The following is a 14,366-nucleotide window of genomic DNA, read 5'->3' on the forward strand; positions in this document are numbered from 1 at the left end:
TTTATAGAATTTCAGTTGTTACAGAATAGTTCAGATAGACCATGCGCTTAGTTGATTTCTCAATTATTATTATCATATGAACATTATCAGAATTCTTAATCAGTTAAACTATGTGTAGTCTAATATTTCAGTGTCTTTCAATTGGGAATAAACCTTCGCACTGAGTGAACATAGGGATGACATTTTCCCCATCAGTAGGCATGAGACGTTAGTAGCAGTCCCTATGTTCCAGACCTACGGCACCACCGTATATTTAAGGGGTCCATCATCAGATAGGCATAAAACCTTCAGCCTTTGGGATATTAGCTTAGTGGATCCACATATCCAGTGTTAGTACCCGTGGCATGGTACTAATACCCTTCCAACTGGAGTTAAAGGTTGGACCCTGATAATATATTAGAGCATGTCGGTTATAGCTAGTTCCCACAGTATCAATTCAGTTTTCAGTGTATTTTGATTCAGGCTTGCATTGACCATAGCGTAGAATTATTATAATTTTAGTACTTTAGTTTATAGACTATTTCAGAAACTTGTTATTGTAATGACCCTTCAGTTTATTTCCCATATTTATGCTTATATTCACGGTTTGAGCTTCTCCATAGCTTCCCCAAGTCATTTATGACTTGCTGGGACTGAGGGTTTGGTTACCGGACAGTTCGTTTGGTTTTTAGAGTCAATTTTATATTTAAAAGTCTTCGTTGGTTCCAAATGGCCACCGATTAAAAACTTTAGTAAAATGATCTTAGATGAAAATTTTGACTACTCCAGCATACCTGAAATATCAATTTTAGTCTAGGTAGACCTTTGGCTTGGGTCCCAATACACCCAAGCTCATTTCGACCTATTTGTTGGAAAGTCATAAAATTGAAACTACATATATGAACCCCACTTTTTTCCTAAACGAACTTGTATGGAAGTTTTTATGATTCATATGGATTTGAATTGTGTTTTACACATAAATTTCACTATTGGATCATATATTTTGGATCCCGAATGAGTTTCGAGGGTCAAAAATAAATTTTTGACTTTGCTGTCGCAGGGTACCACGTCTGTTCGCCGTTAAATAGACCTAAGGTTGCCATTTTGGGGATTTTTCTTTAACATTTGAGAACCTAAAACCCTAAATGGGTATGATAACTTGAAATTTAGTCTTGTGGGTGTTTAGGGATCTTGGTAAACATCTCTTATCATGATTATCATCAGGATTAAGGTAAGATTTCATCACTTTATTGGTGAATTTCATTGTTCTTGACCCAAAACCCTAATTTATCTTAGGGATTGGTTTATCCCCAAATTTCATTTTTTTGCACCCATCAATTTAGGGTTATGCTTCCTTGGTGGTAGATGAGCATTGGTTTGACCTCGAAAATGCAATTTTCGTATGTGGGACTCACTGGGGGTTTTTGATGTCATTTTTAGACCCGAAGCACAATAGTGCAATATGGGTATTGTTAGAATCGTATTGATGAGTAGATTATATTTTTGATAGTGTGATGGCATTTTGGGGATTGTGAAGTGAAGACGAGCATGTAGTGCTTGAAGTGTGATTTCGCGATTTAGTCTTAAGGTAAGCTTCTGTCTACTCTTCTTCATGGATGATGTATGATATATATTGTGTGTTAATGTCAATGTTAAGATTGATATTAGATAGAATCAATTAGTATTGATTATACATTTAAGTCTGGGGATTAAATGGGGGTTTTGACCCATAGGTTGAATTACTTAATACCCTTGTAAAATCTTATTGCCTTCTCCCTAGTTTGGGTAAATTTGTAGCATGGATATGATATAATACTATGCTCAAAATATTTTTTTAGCATTTGAAGCATGATTTTTATATTTAGCCTTATTGGGCTTGTGTGACAGTTTTGGAACCGTAAGTTTAGTAGTGTCGACTTGAGTGACCTTGTTTCTAGTCGAAGTTTCTATCATAGGCATTAATATGGCTTTCTTGACATCTAGAGGATGAACTAGATACCTTAGCCTATTTTGGAGCATAGTATGCCTAATTATGGAAATTATGAATTAGAAGTAGGATCATTCTGCCCACTTAGTCCAAGATTTGTGTTAGCCCTTGTGGGCTTAGTTGTGGATAGTAGACCTAGTTAAGACTAATGAGCCTTATTTATGAGAATTACTTGGTGAATTGATAAATTGTGATCATTTTTGTCGGATTATGATTAGTGGCCCATAGAGATGCATTTTCCTCTGAATTATGATATTTAGCCCATAGAGATGCATTTTCCCTTAATTATGATATTTTGCCTATAGAGATGCACTTTCCTCTTAGTTATGATATTTGGCCCATAGAGATGACTTTCTTCTTAGTTATGATTATTGAGCTTATAGAGACGATTTTTCTCTTGGTCATGACGCATAACCTATAGATATGAGATGTCTAATAGAGGCGAGATGCTTGTTGATATTATGCCTCCTAGATGTGAAATGCCTCCTATATATGAGATGATTCTAGATATGCTATGGTTTATAAATATGATTATTGATATGAGTTACGGATATGTATATAGGCCTAAAGCTATGATTATGATATTGTGATTATTTCGGATAAATTCATAGGCCAAGGGCTGTGTTATGGTATTGATTAAATATCCAAAAAGTGTTTATCATTATGAATGATGTAATTGTGATTTATAAATATATATATATTTGTATACACATCTCTTCGATATGGGATGGAGGAAGATGCGGTATGATGCTTATTATTCCATTGATTTAATACTAGTGATGGCATACATAGGTTTGAGACGTTCATGATTATTTACCATTATAAATGATGTGATTATAGCTGAAATATGATCTTATGATTTTTCTTCTTGTTAGACAGTTAAGCTATGTGGTAACTAGTTGTCTATTAGCTAACTATCGCACTTGATGGCTAGGAATCTAATGTATTAGTTAATGAATCTTGCGTAGTTGGAACATAGTAGCCAATGATGGTCAGTTAATGAATGATGTCAGTTAAGAAAAGATGGTTAGGCGACATATAGTAATGTGTTGTCTAGTAATGATTAACAAAAATAGGATGAATAGCTGATAATAATGAATGGTGGATAAATGACAGTTTTGGTCTAATAATAAACCTAGACTAGATGTTAGATGTTGTCTATTAAATGAATAGTGGTTAGTTGTTATCCCATGAATAAGAATTATGTGAAGGATAATGTTTAGGATAATAACTAGAAGTTATGTGATGACTAGTAAACTAGAGGTTTAATAATAATAAATGTTGGTTAGCTAATAACGAGTAATTAAGATGTATTGATAAGATAGATATCTTTATAGTTATGAATATATCGGCTTGTGTTTGTGCACCTATTATATGCCTATATTTATGTGTCGAGAGTTATAGTGAGACATTGATACCCGGTAAAGTCAGAGGATATTATGATGAATTGATACCCGATTCAAGTCTAGAGGATACTGTTGAGATGATATTGATACCTAGTAAGGTCAGAGCATATTATGATGATATTGATACACAGTTCAAGTTTGGATGATACTATTAAGATGATATTGATACCCGGCAAGGCCAGAGGATATTATGATGACATTGATACCTGATTCGAGTTCGGAGGATATTATTGAGATAATATTGATACCCGACAAGGCCAGAGGATATTATGATGATAATGATACCCGATTCAATTTTAGAGAATACTATTGAGATGATATTAATACCCGATAAAGCTGGAGGATATTGAGATGATATTGATACCAGATTTGAGTTTGGAGGATACTATTGAGATAGTATTAATACCGGTGAGGTCAGAGGTTTATGACGATTACAATGGTCCTAATGAGGATAGTTATGATGCATTATGATATTGATGGTATATTTTGCATTCATTCCTGCATGTGCATTGCCTATCACCAGTATGCACCTATGTGTATCAGCCGGTATGGGATGATTGCATAGATATGAGTGAATAATATGCCTTGTGTTTATATATGTTGATTGAAATTTTTGAGTCTGGGGCGATAGGGTTACGCACAGGCTCGGATAGGTATTTGGTTGTCCAAAGTAGCCGGTTATTTATGATGTTATTGATATTGTTATTATCATGGTTGTGGTCATTATTATGGCTAGCTTATGACAGATTGGTCATGGATCCAACATTGGGATTGAGGTATGTCTTCAACCTTTGTTATCTTATGATTAAATTACTATGCATGATTATTTTATGTCTAGCCATATGGAATAGAAATCCTGAGTACGTTGGTATTGAATCCTGATAGTATTATAAGGAGGTCTTAAAATGATAACATGACGATCTAGGTTATGTTTGAGATGATTTCCTATTTATATGTATTATATACATATAGCTATATGAAGTCATCAGATATCCTTTTCTTCGTTGTAAATATTGCATAGTTGCTCCTTCTCCATGTATATTACAATATATCTTTCGTTCGCTCTTTACCTATATATTGACCTGGGATATATGGTATAGCTTTGGCATATATTGAATGTAGCTAGAATAAGATAGTTCACCTTGATACTTTCTTAGTTTTATTATGTTAGACTCTTGGACATGAGTAGGATAGTTGTACCTTATTATTCTCATTGACTTATTACATGATTTATCGACTCTTGATTGTAGTTTCTATTCTGTTTATATGTTGTATACATCTACTTTATCTTTGGAGCTCAGTTGGCAGTTGCGTGCTGAGTACCATTCATTTTGTACTTATACTACACCTCTGCAGCCTGCAGATCATAGCACAAGTTATCGCCGTTGATGTATGTATTGTTTGGAGTAGCCCTGATTCAAAGACTTAGAGTGAGCTCCTGACGTTCAAAGTATTACTTATCTCTCTCTTATGTATTAGACTAGCCTCTAAGTTGTATTCAGAGGTAAGTTGAATCAGTGTATTTCTCCTTGATATATCACTTTTGTACTCTTATTATGTTTAAAAACTCTTGTACTGATACCACCAGGTTTTGGGATTCATCTATGTATTGATCTTTATCTCATATATTTCGTATTTTTTTTCTTATGTTATTACATACTCCATTACTAGATGTTCTAGACTACAGGTTAGCTTGCCTACTGGTGGGTTATCGTAGGTCCCATCATGACCTAAAAAGTTGGGTCGTGCCAGTTATATGCTTTGTCATGCATTCTTAGATTTGACATCATTCATGGATTCATTTTCGTTATTCAGTTAACTCAAGAAATTCAGTAAGATATTATTCATGTACATAACCCATGCATGTCAGCCTAACCTTATTTAGCATACCGGTATATTCAAAGTATTGATCGCATACTATTTTCTTGCACTATGATGTCTTATTCATAGGTTTGAATGCTTAGATTCCTAATCGTACTTAAGACTTTCCAGTCTTTCCAGTGCATCAGCAGTAGCAGTCATGGTAAGTCCTTATTCTTCAAGGGTGAGTTATCTTATATTCAGCTATGTCAGTAGTTAAAGAGTTATTTAGGGGCTTATCCCATCAACTCCACAGTCAGATAGTTTAGAGGCTTTCATACTAGTACAGACAGTCAATCAGTTTTCAGTTGTTATTATCAACCATTTTATCAATAAGGTCCATATTGTTTTACATACATAATTAGAACTATGATTTAAAACCTTATGGCATTTTTTAGTTAAATTATGCATATGACTTCTATCAGCAATATATTCTTCAGTGCTCATAATAGGTACCAGCTCAAAGGTTAGCTTGTGGTCCCTCGAGACTATAAGCATCGTGTGGCACCCAAGATGTACTCTAAGGGCGGTACAAACTTGGTATCAGAGTCTAAGTTTTTAAAGTGTCCTAGGAAGTCTGAAAGACACGTCAAGTAGAGTTTTTTTGCATGGGTGTGAATTGTACCACACTTATGGACAAGAGGCTACAAGACATTTTAGGAAAAGTTTCTTTTCTTTCAGTGTTCATATCATGCAAAAGAGCATGAGCTCTATTCAAAATCTATTTCTAACTTATGTGTCCTTCTGTGTATATAAAATGTCTCCAAAAAAGTATAATAGAAGAAGAAATGGGAATAAGCCTACACCTCTTCCTATTCAGGAAGACCCCATGAATGACCATGTCTCTCATGCTTAATTAAGTGCTATTTTCACTACCTTAGATTATTCAGTTGTTGCTCAGAACAATCTGCAGGCTATTTTCCTATCTAGGCTTTTGATTCATACTCAACAGAATGAGGAGGGGAGCATAGGAAGAAGGAGAGAAAGAATAATAGGGCCAGAACAAGTAGTATTAAGCCTACGTCAGGGGGTAGTAACCACTCCAAATTACATTAGACATTCTCAGCCATAGCCCTACCTTCAGCCAGTGCACCAGTGTGTAAGTTTAAGAATGACAGTCGATATGGAGCACCTGGCTCTAAGTTATAGGGTAGTGGGAACAGTAGTTGTACTTACCTATTTTACGGTGAATGTGGTAGGAATCATAAAGGTATGTGTAGAGACTTTCTCAGTTTCTACCTAAGTGAAAAAAACTATCCTAGACAGACGAGTATACAGAGGCTTTCCAATTTCAGTAGCCTAGAAAATTACTTCAAATGATTTTCAAAAATAGAGCCATTCAGTTTTAGTTTCTGAATGAACCATTCATTTAATAGAGGGGAATTACCTTAGTGATTAGGGGTTAGATGTGTTTTTAGAGACCTTCTCAAAATCCTATGACAATAAATAGCCTAAAGTTAGAAGCATGAACCTAGGAGTTTAGCAGGAGTAGAGCGAGTATAGTGTTATTTAAATTTGGTAAATTTTACATTCATGGGAATAGTTGTATGAAAGGTTAATCAGTAGGCTTGAAATAGTGTATGCAATAATTTAAGTTTGGTGATTCAAAATTATATTTTATTGATGTTGGTTTAGTAGTAATTCTCATGGTGTAGGGAAAATATAAGTTTAGAGATATGATATTTGTAGGCTATGAGGAACTTAGTATGGTTCCTTATAGGTTTGGGAAATCCATGATAAGTGTTAGAATCTAAGGTTGAATCTTTGAAGATTGAGCTAATAGAAAGTAGAGTTGAAGTACTAGATGGTGCGAGCTCATGGTATAATGATACTCCTGGAAACTCTAAGTTATTCAGCATTTAAGTTATTGTTTGATGATGATTATCGGGGCTATGGAAATCTAAGAATCTCATATCAGAAGAAAGTACTAGCAGTGGCCCTTACATTATCATGTATAGTCTTTCAGGGTAAGTATAGGGTTTATGTGCATTATTCTACCCTAGACTCTAGAGTAAAGTGGTGATAGTTCAGTTAAGAGTTGTTGATTAAGTAGTTCAGAAACTTAAAATAATGGCTTTAAGCTAAAAGGGAGATGGTAGAACAAATAACCAAGTCAGGATCTCATATCCTAGTAGTGATGCCAGTGTTTGTAGAAAAGCAGTAAGAGAGGATGATGCCTAATCCGTTCTTATCTTAGTGCAAGATTTCTTAGTCATCATGATATCTACTCATACCTTACCTGTCATCCCTATGATCATATCTCATATCCGTGTACTTTATAGAAAATCATATATGCTTCCAGTTTATAGTATGAGGAGTTCTAATTTGCTCAGTAGTATGAATCATATTTCATGAATTCAAAAAATCCAAACTCAGGTCATGAAGCTAATGACTCGTGTATTCATGTTTTTATAGTATATTCAGTTCCAGTAATTATGTTACACTCTTAATGATCAGCGAAATTTAGATTTATGTCATGTATATCCTCAGTTTAGATTTCTTAAGGAATCCATGGTATTGATATTCTATTCCACAGGCCTTAGTTAAGTGTCAAGTTTTGTATAGTGTTCATTCATGCTTCAAGTCCTCATGTTTTAGCCTTTCAGTGACCCTCCTTAACGAAATGATATAGTGATGAGCAATTGCTTAAATGGGAGTGAGTAAATGTTTCATGTTAAAAAGAGAGTGTTGCATTCTTCTTTTTCAGGAGGCTATAGTTATGAAGATAGGATTGAATGTCATGTTGGTGTGTAAGTGGATAAATACATTACGCATTAGTGAGTGGCTAGTAAGAAGTTATATTTAGTTGTTGAAGGGGTTATCAGAATTATTTAGGAGTTGGTAAGTTATGAAATACAGAGTGTATTGAGTTCATGACTCATTCTAGTATTACAGTGTTATATGTGCATTTTGTAGATCTGAGTACTCTTAAACAAAATGAGAGGATTCAGTTCATCTCAGACTTCAGTAGGAAGAGTTATCAGCATTCATGTGAATATCTTTAGTAGCCTCAGAAGAAGTGCAGTAGTGAAGTAGACAGTATAGTTGAGGGAGAATCTGAGGAGTATGTCTAAGCTTGAAAACAGTTGTTGCATGGACTAAGGAATAGTTCTTCTATCCTAGCTTATGTTTCGTAGGCCTATGTTCCATGTTACAGAATTTTAGACATGTTGTGATTTCCTATCCAGATGTCTTATTCAGATAATGCCTAAGATTCATTACACCCTAAAGTCATTAGAACTTCATAGAAAGAGTGTCAAAAAAATGCTCCAGTTAAGTATAAGCTTTCAGTATGAGTTAGTCTGTATAGCCAGTAATTCAGATTAGCGGTCAGACAGACAGGTTCCTATGGTTTTTCTATCTTTCAATCTAGTCTTACTATATGAAATTTCATGAATATGTCCCTTCTACGAGATAGTTGTTCTCATCCATCTGGATTATGAATCCAATTCAGTTCATGCATCATGCATCAATTTTAGATTCTAGATATTCAATCATGATTCAATTTATAAGTGTCACGTGCATTATCTCAGTCTTTTCTTAGTAATTTAGTCAAGTCAGTATCATTCATGGGACGAACTATCCAAAGAGGGAGATGTTGCGATACCCCCAAGTTTTGATATCCTAAACCTTTAAACTTTTCTTCACGAAACAAAATCCAGCTGGAGGTGATAGTTACTCATAATAACTTCACTCTCGTTTCTATCTCATCCTTATAAAAATTTTGATGTCATTGCATGTACTCAAGGGATCAATTCAGCTTACGATATTTAGTTCATGTGTCATATTTTAGACCTTGTAATATGATCATGTTTTCAGCATGTAACCTCAATTCCTCAGTGTTATCTGCTTAACTAGCCTCATTCGAGAATGAATTTTCCTAAGGGGGAGATATTATAACACCCTACATTTTTGGGCTAGAATTTCAACCATTGTTATGAAGAATGCAGACTAGAATCCAATGATTTTATGTCTATATATGTGTGATGATCAATACTATAGTGTAAAAATGTCCTCTTATATCAATCAAGGTCATAAAAATCTCCAAACTTAAGGACGAGTTGAGAACACTTCTAATGATTAAGTTTTAGTGAAAGATTCAGCTTTGGTCAACTTTAAACTACCATTAATACTTTTACATAATGAGTTACATTTCCTATATTGTATTAAATGAAAGATCTTTGAATTTTATTTCCAACGCATTTGGTTTCACCTTAATCCGATATCGGAACAAAAAGTGATGCACCTTTTACTCCAGCATGTCAGCCTGCCAACCAAGTGACGACCTGAGTTGATGGGCCGTCATATATAGGATTACTTATCAGCCCAAATCGTCAGTCTTTGGCAAAAAATAGATGATGACTTGAGCTGACAGTTCGTCACTTATGTGATGACTTATCATCCCAAGTCGTCACCCATGACCAGAATGGACCCAAAATCAGCCTAAAAGTGACGAATCACGTGACGAACCATCACCTATGTGACGGGCCATCATGCTTGGTCGTCAGCTGAGGATTTCAGCAATTTTAAAGTGGTTTAATAAGGGTATTTTGGTCTTTTTCCTCACCCCAAAACCTTACCCTCACGACATAAAACACCAAAAACACATACTTAGTAGTTGTGAATCAGTTATCAAAAGATCTTAACCCTCTTTATTCCCAAGAATAAGGTTAGGGTTTCTTCCTAATAACTTCACCACACTCTAAACAAGACAATAAAGAATTAAGGTTCCCAATCCAAGAGAGTTTAAGAAGAGTTAATTTTATTTCAATAACAAGCATTAAGGTATATTAAATGTTCATCCATGGGCCCTTTTCACCCGTAGAGTTCAAGAGCCCAATTTCAAATTTCAGGTTATGAATTAAACAAGTTATTGTGATTTTAACCATGAATCCGCTTGAATTTTTATTCTATATCAGGTTTTCATGAATTGTTGTTGTTATTAAGCCCTGAACACGTTGAATGGTATTGCGCACTGATTTATGCCTATTTTGGGGATTTACTGTCAAAATCATGCTACTACCAATTCCTTTAAAAGAAAACTATTCCCATATTTAAGCCATGCATTGCAAATGTTTGATGAAATACCTCAAAGAATGAGTTTTTAATATTGACTACATCTCATGTCCTTAAAGTTTTAGTATGATATTATTTTTATTGCTATCGAGTCTTGGGGGTTATCAATACACAAAAACTTTGTTGTGTTCAGAATTTTAGTAGTTATACAATAGTTTAGATAGATCATGAGCATAGTTGATTTCTCAGTTATTATTATCATAATGAATACTATCAAAATTAATAATTAGTTAAACTAAGTGCAGTCTAATAATACAGTGTCTTTCAGTAGGGAGTAAACCTTAGCACCGAGTGAACATAGGGATGGCTGTCAGTAGGCATGAGACACTCCTCTCCCCCATCAGTAGGCATAAGACGTTAGTAGCATTCTCAAAGTTTCAAACCTATGGCGCCATCATAGATTTGAGGGTCCCCCATCAGATCGGCGTGACACCATCGTCCTTCGGTACTTTAGATTAGTGGATCCATACAACCATTGTTATTATCCATTGCATGGTACTGACACCCTTCCAATTAGGTTATAGGTTAGACCCTGATAGTACATTAGGGCATGTTAGTTTTAGCTAGCTCCCACAATCTCAGTTCAGTATTCAATGTATTTTAGTTTAGGCTTGCATTATCCATAGCATACAGTTATCAGTTATTCAGTTACTAGAATTTCAGTACTTCAGCTTACATACTATTTCAGAATCATATTGTATGCTTGGTCATGCATTCTCAAATTTTACAAAATTCACATATTTATATCAATTATTCAATTATCTCATGATATTCAGTAAGTTATTATTCATGCACATAACCCATGCATGTTAGCCTAACCCTATTTAGCATACCATTATATTCAAAGTACTAACTACATACTCTTTTCTTGCTCTATAGTGTCTTATATCATAGGTTTGGGTGATTAAATTACCGATCGCACTTAGAATTTCCAGTGCATCATTATGATCAGCAGTAGTGGTGAGTTCTTATCCTTCGAGGATGAGTTATCTTATATTCAACTATGTCAGTAGTTCAGCTATTTAGTCAGTCAAAGTTAGTTGGGGGCTTATCCCATCAACTCCATAGTCAGACAGTTTAGAGGCTTTCATACTAGTATAGGCAGTCAGTCAGTTTTTAGTTGTTATTATCATCCATTTTATTAGTAAGGTCAGTATTGTTTTATAGATAAAATCAAGATTATGATTTAAAACCTTATGGTATTTTTCAGTTAAATTTTGCATATAACTTCTATTAAAAGTATATTATTCAGTGCTCACTGCAGGTACCATATCATGGGTTATCTTATGGCCCCTTGGGACTGTAAGCACCATACGACGCCTAGGGTGTACTCTTGGGGAATTACTATATCGATGTTTAGGATAGCCTTTCCTATGAAGAAGTCCCAATTGAGATCCTTCATCGTTAAATTCATAGGATAAGGAATAAAGAGGTTCCCTTGGTTAAAGTTCTTTGAGGTTCCCTTAGTTAAAGTTCTTTGGCATAATTATTCCATTGAGGGAGCTACTTGGGAAGTAGAAGCAGATATACGAACTAAGTACCTTCATCTTTTCTCTACAAACTCAAATTCAGCATAAGGTAATGATTTTTGTTAGATTGACTCTATTTTTGTTCTTAGTTTCAACTATGAAACCATACTCATGTCATTCCACGCATTATAAAATCAATTTAGTTCATCTATCATACTTAAAACTTAGTTATGTAATCATGTTTCACATCTTGAATGTTTAGTATATGGCCTTAGTTCCTTTTAGTATTCTAAGTCTAAAAAGTCTCATTCGAGGATGAATGTTCCCAAGAGGGCAATATTATAATATCCCGTAAGATCCTAAGCTCAGTTTAGTTGTAGTTGCATGACTAAGGGGTCCAAGACTTGAAATTTTTACTGAGTGTTAAGGACTTAGTTATTTTCCAGACCCATAGACTTTAGAAATCATTAGTTTGGCCTTCCCAAACCTGAAATATTGGTTTTTAAGTTGATTCATGGTAAGGGAGTCTAAAAGTAATCTTGGGAGTGTTTTGGATTTTCAAAAAAGGATCAGGGCATGTTTGGATGGAATAGTGGATCAACAGAATAAGGCCATGACGTGTTACTCTCTCCCAAGGTGGAGTAGTCTACAATGTGTGCCTTCCCCCCTCGGAGTAAGTTGTGCAGCATGTTGCTTTTTCCCACAGAGAGAGTGGTGTGTCTTCTGGCTCTATCCTACACAGTTATATTGTTTAAGTGCCAAAGGGGAATTTGAGTCATTTCCCTCAACCCAATTCTTTCTTAACACAATTTGGTACTTTCAAAATGGAAATATTTTCTCCTTTCACTCCAAATGGCTCTCTAGAAACCCTCTTTTTTCCCTAAGATCAAACTCAAGATTTTTCCCTAAGAAATCAAGAAGTCAAGCTTCCAATCCAAGAAATCTTCAAGAATTTAGTTATTAAGTTGTGTGGGGTATTCATCCATGGGTCCCTTTCATTCATGGAACCTAAAAACCTTTCTTTGATTAAAAGTATGAGTTTTCCTTAAATATAAAGATGCATATGATTAAGATGAGTTTGAATTTATGTTTTCCTTACTAGTTTGACTGAATTCATGTCCTAGTATGACTCCATGGAAAGTTAGGTTATCTCATTTTCAATTTTTTTATTTTCCCATGTCGTATTCAATTAAATTTTATGTCATAATATCAAATTGTGAATTTAGCCATGAAATGTTATTTTTTCTTATTTTAAGACATCCCCATGTTCAAGTTCATGCTCCTCACTTAAATTGGTGAAATGTTCTATTTTGGGTTTTGAACCTGGACTCCCTACTACAATTTTAAACTTTAATATGGTGTTTTATGATTATTCAGTGTTTGTGGGTTATGAACACCCAATACCTATGTGTTTACTTATATTTGATAATTTTTAAGTAATGATTTCAGTTAAACTAGGAATATTACCATTTATTTAGTTGTTATGATCATGATGAGTAATGTTAGTTGTTATGTTTTGTTGAGTCTAGATCACTTCAGTATCACTGTCAAATCAGTTGGGAGTAGGATTTAGTACCGAGCTGAACCAGGGGTGAGGGCTCACCTGCCAGTAGAGAGTATGACTATTTGTAGCAATTCCAGAGTTGGAAAACTATGTATCCAGCATAGGTCTGAGATTTCTACCTGCTAATTAAGAGTTGACGTATGTCTCATTAGAGCACCTGCCAGTAGAGGGTGAATCCTTAGTCCTTCGTGAAACCAATTTAGTGGATCTACACAGCCAGTATTAGTACCCATGGCACGGTAATAACACCCTTCTAATTAGGGTTCCAGGTTGGACCCCGATTAGCTTAGATTAGGGAATTTCAGTTATATGATGCCTCTCACAGTTTCAGTCAGTATCTTAATGTATCTCTGCTCAAGTTTGCTTGACCAAGCATGTAGATTATCAGTTATTTAGTTATACATATTTCAGCCTTATAACTTATAGATTGCTCCAGTATCATGTTTGTTCTTGGTCTAGCATTCTCAGATATTATATGTTCATGCATTCATGCTTAGTTATCTCATGTATTTCAGCTAGTTCTTATCTCATATATAAGTATATTCAAGGTATTGACCACATACTTCTCTTTACACTATGTTGTCTTATAACATAGGTTTGGATGCTCAGTTTCCCGATCGCTCTTAGAAAGCTCAGCATTACACAGCAGCAGCAGTGGTGAGTTCTCGTCCATTAAAGACATGATGTATCTATCCTGGTTAATTTGGTTAGTCAGAGTTAGTTGGGGGCTTGTCCCATTAACTCCTCATGATGTTTAGAGGATTTCAAATAATTAGTTAGAGAGTCTGTCAGTACTTTTAGTATCATTAATTTCTTTAGATAGATAATTTAGTTTTCAGTACTATATTCAATATTTTAGACATGCTATTAACATGTATTTTAGTATTCAGATTTTAGTGTCTTATCAACTTATCTTCTGCACATGTGTTTATTTCTATTTTACTTGTGCTCACAGTACATACCATCTCATAGGTTATCTCGTGGTTGCTTATGGCCGTAAGAACCATTTTCTTGTCTAAGGGGTA

This window comes from Capsicum annuum, chromosome 12, assembly GCF_002878395.1.
Source record: "Capsicum annuum cultivar UCD-10X-F1 chromosome 12, UCD10Xv1.1, whole genome shotgun sequence".
NCBI classification, from domain to species: Eukaryota; Viridiplantae; Streptophyta; class Magnoliopsida; order Solanales; family Solanaceae; genus Capsicum; species Capsicum annuum.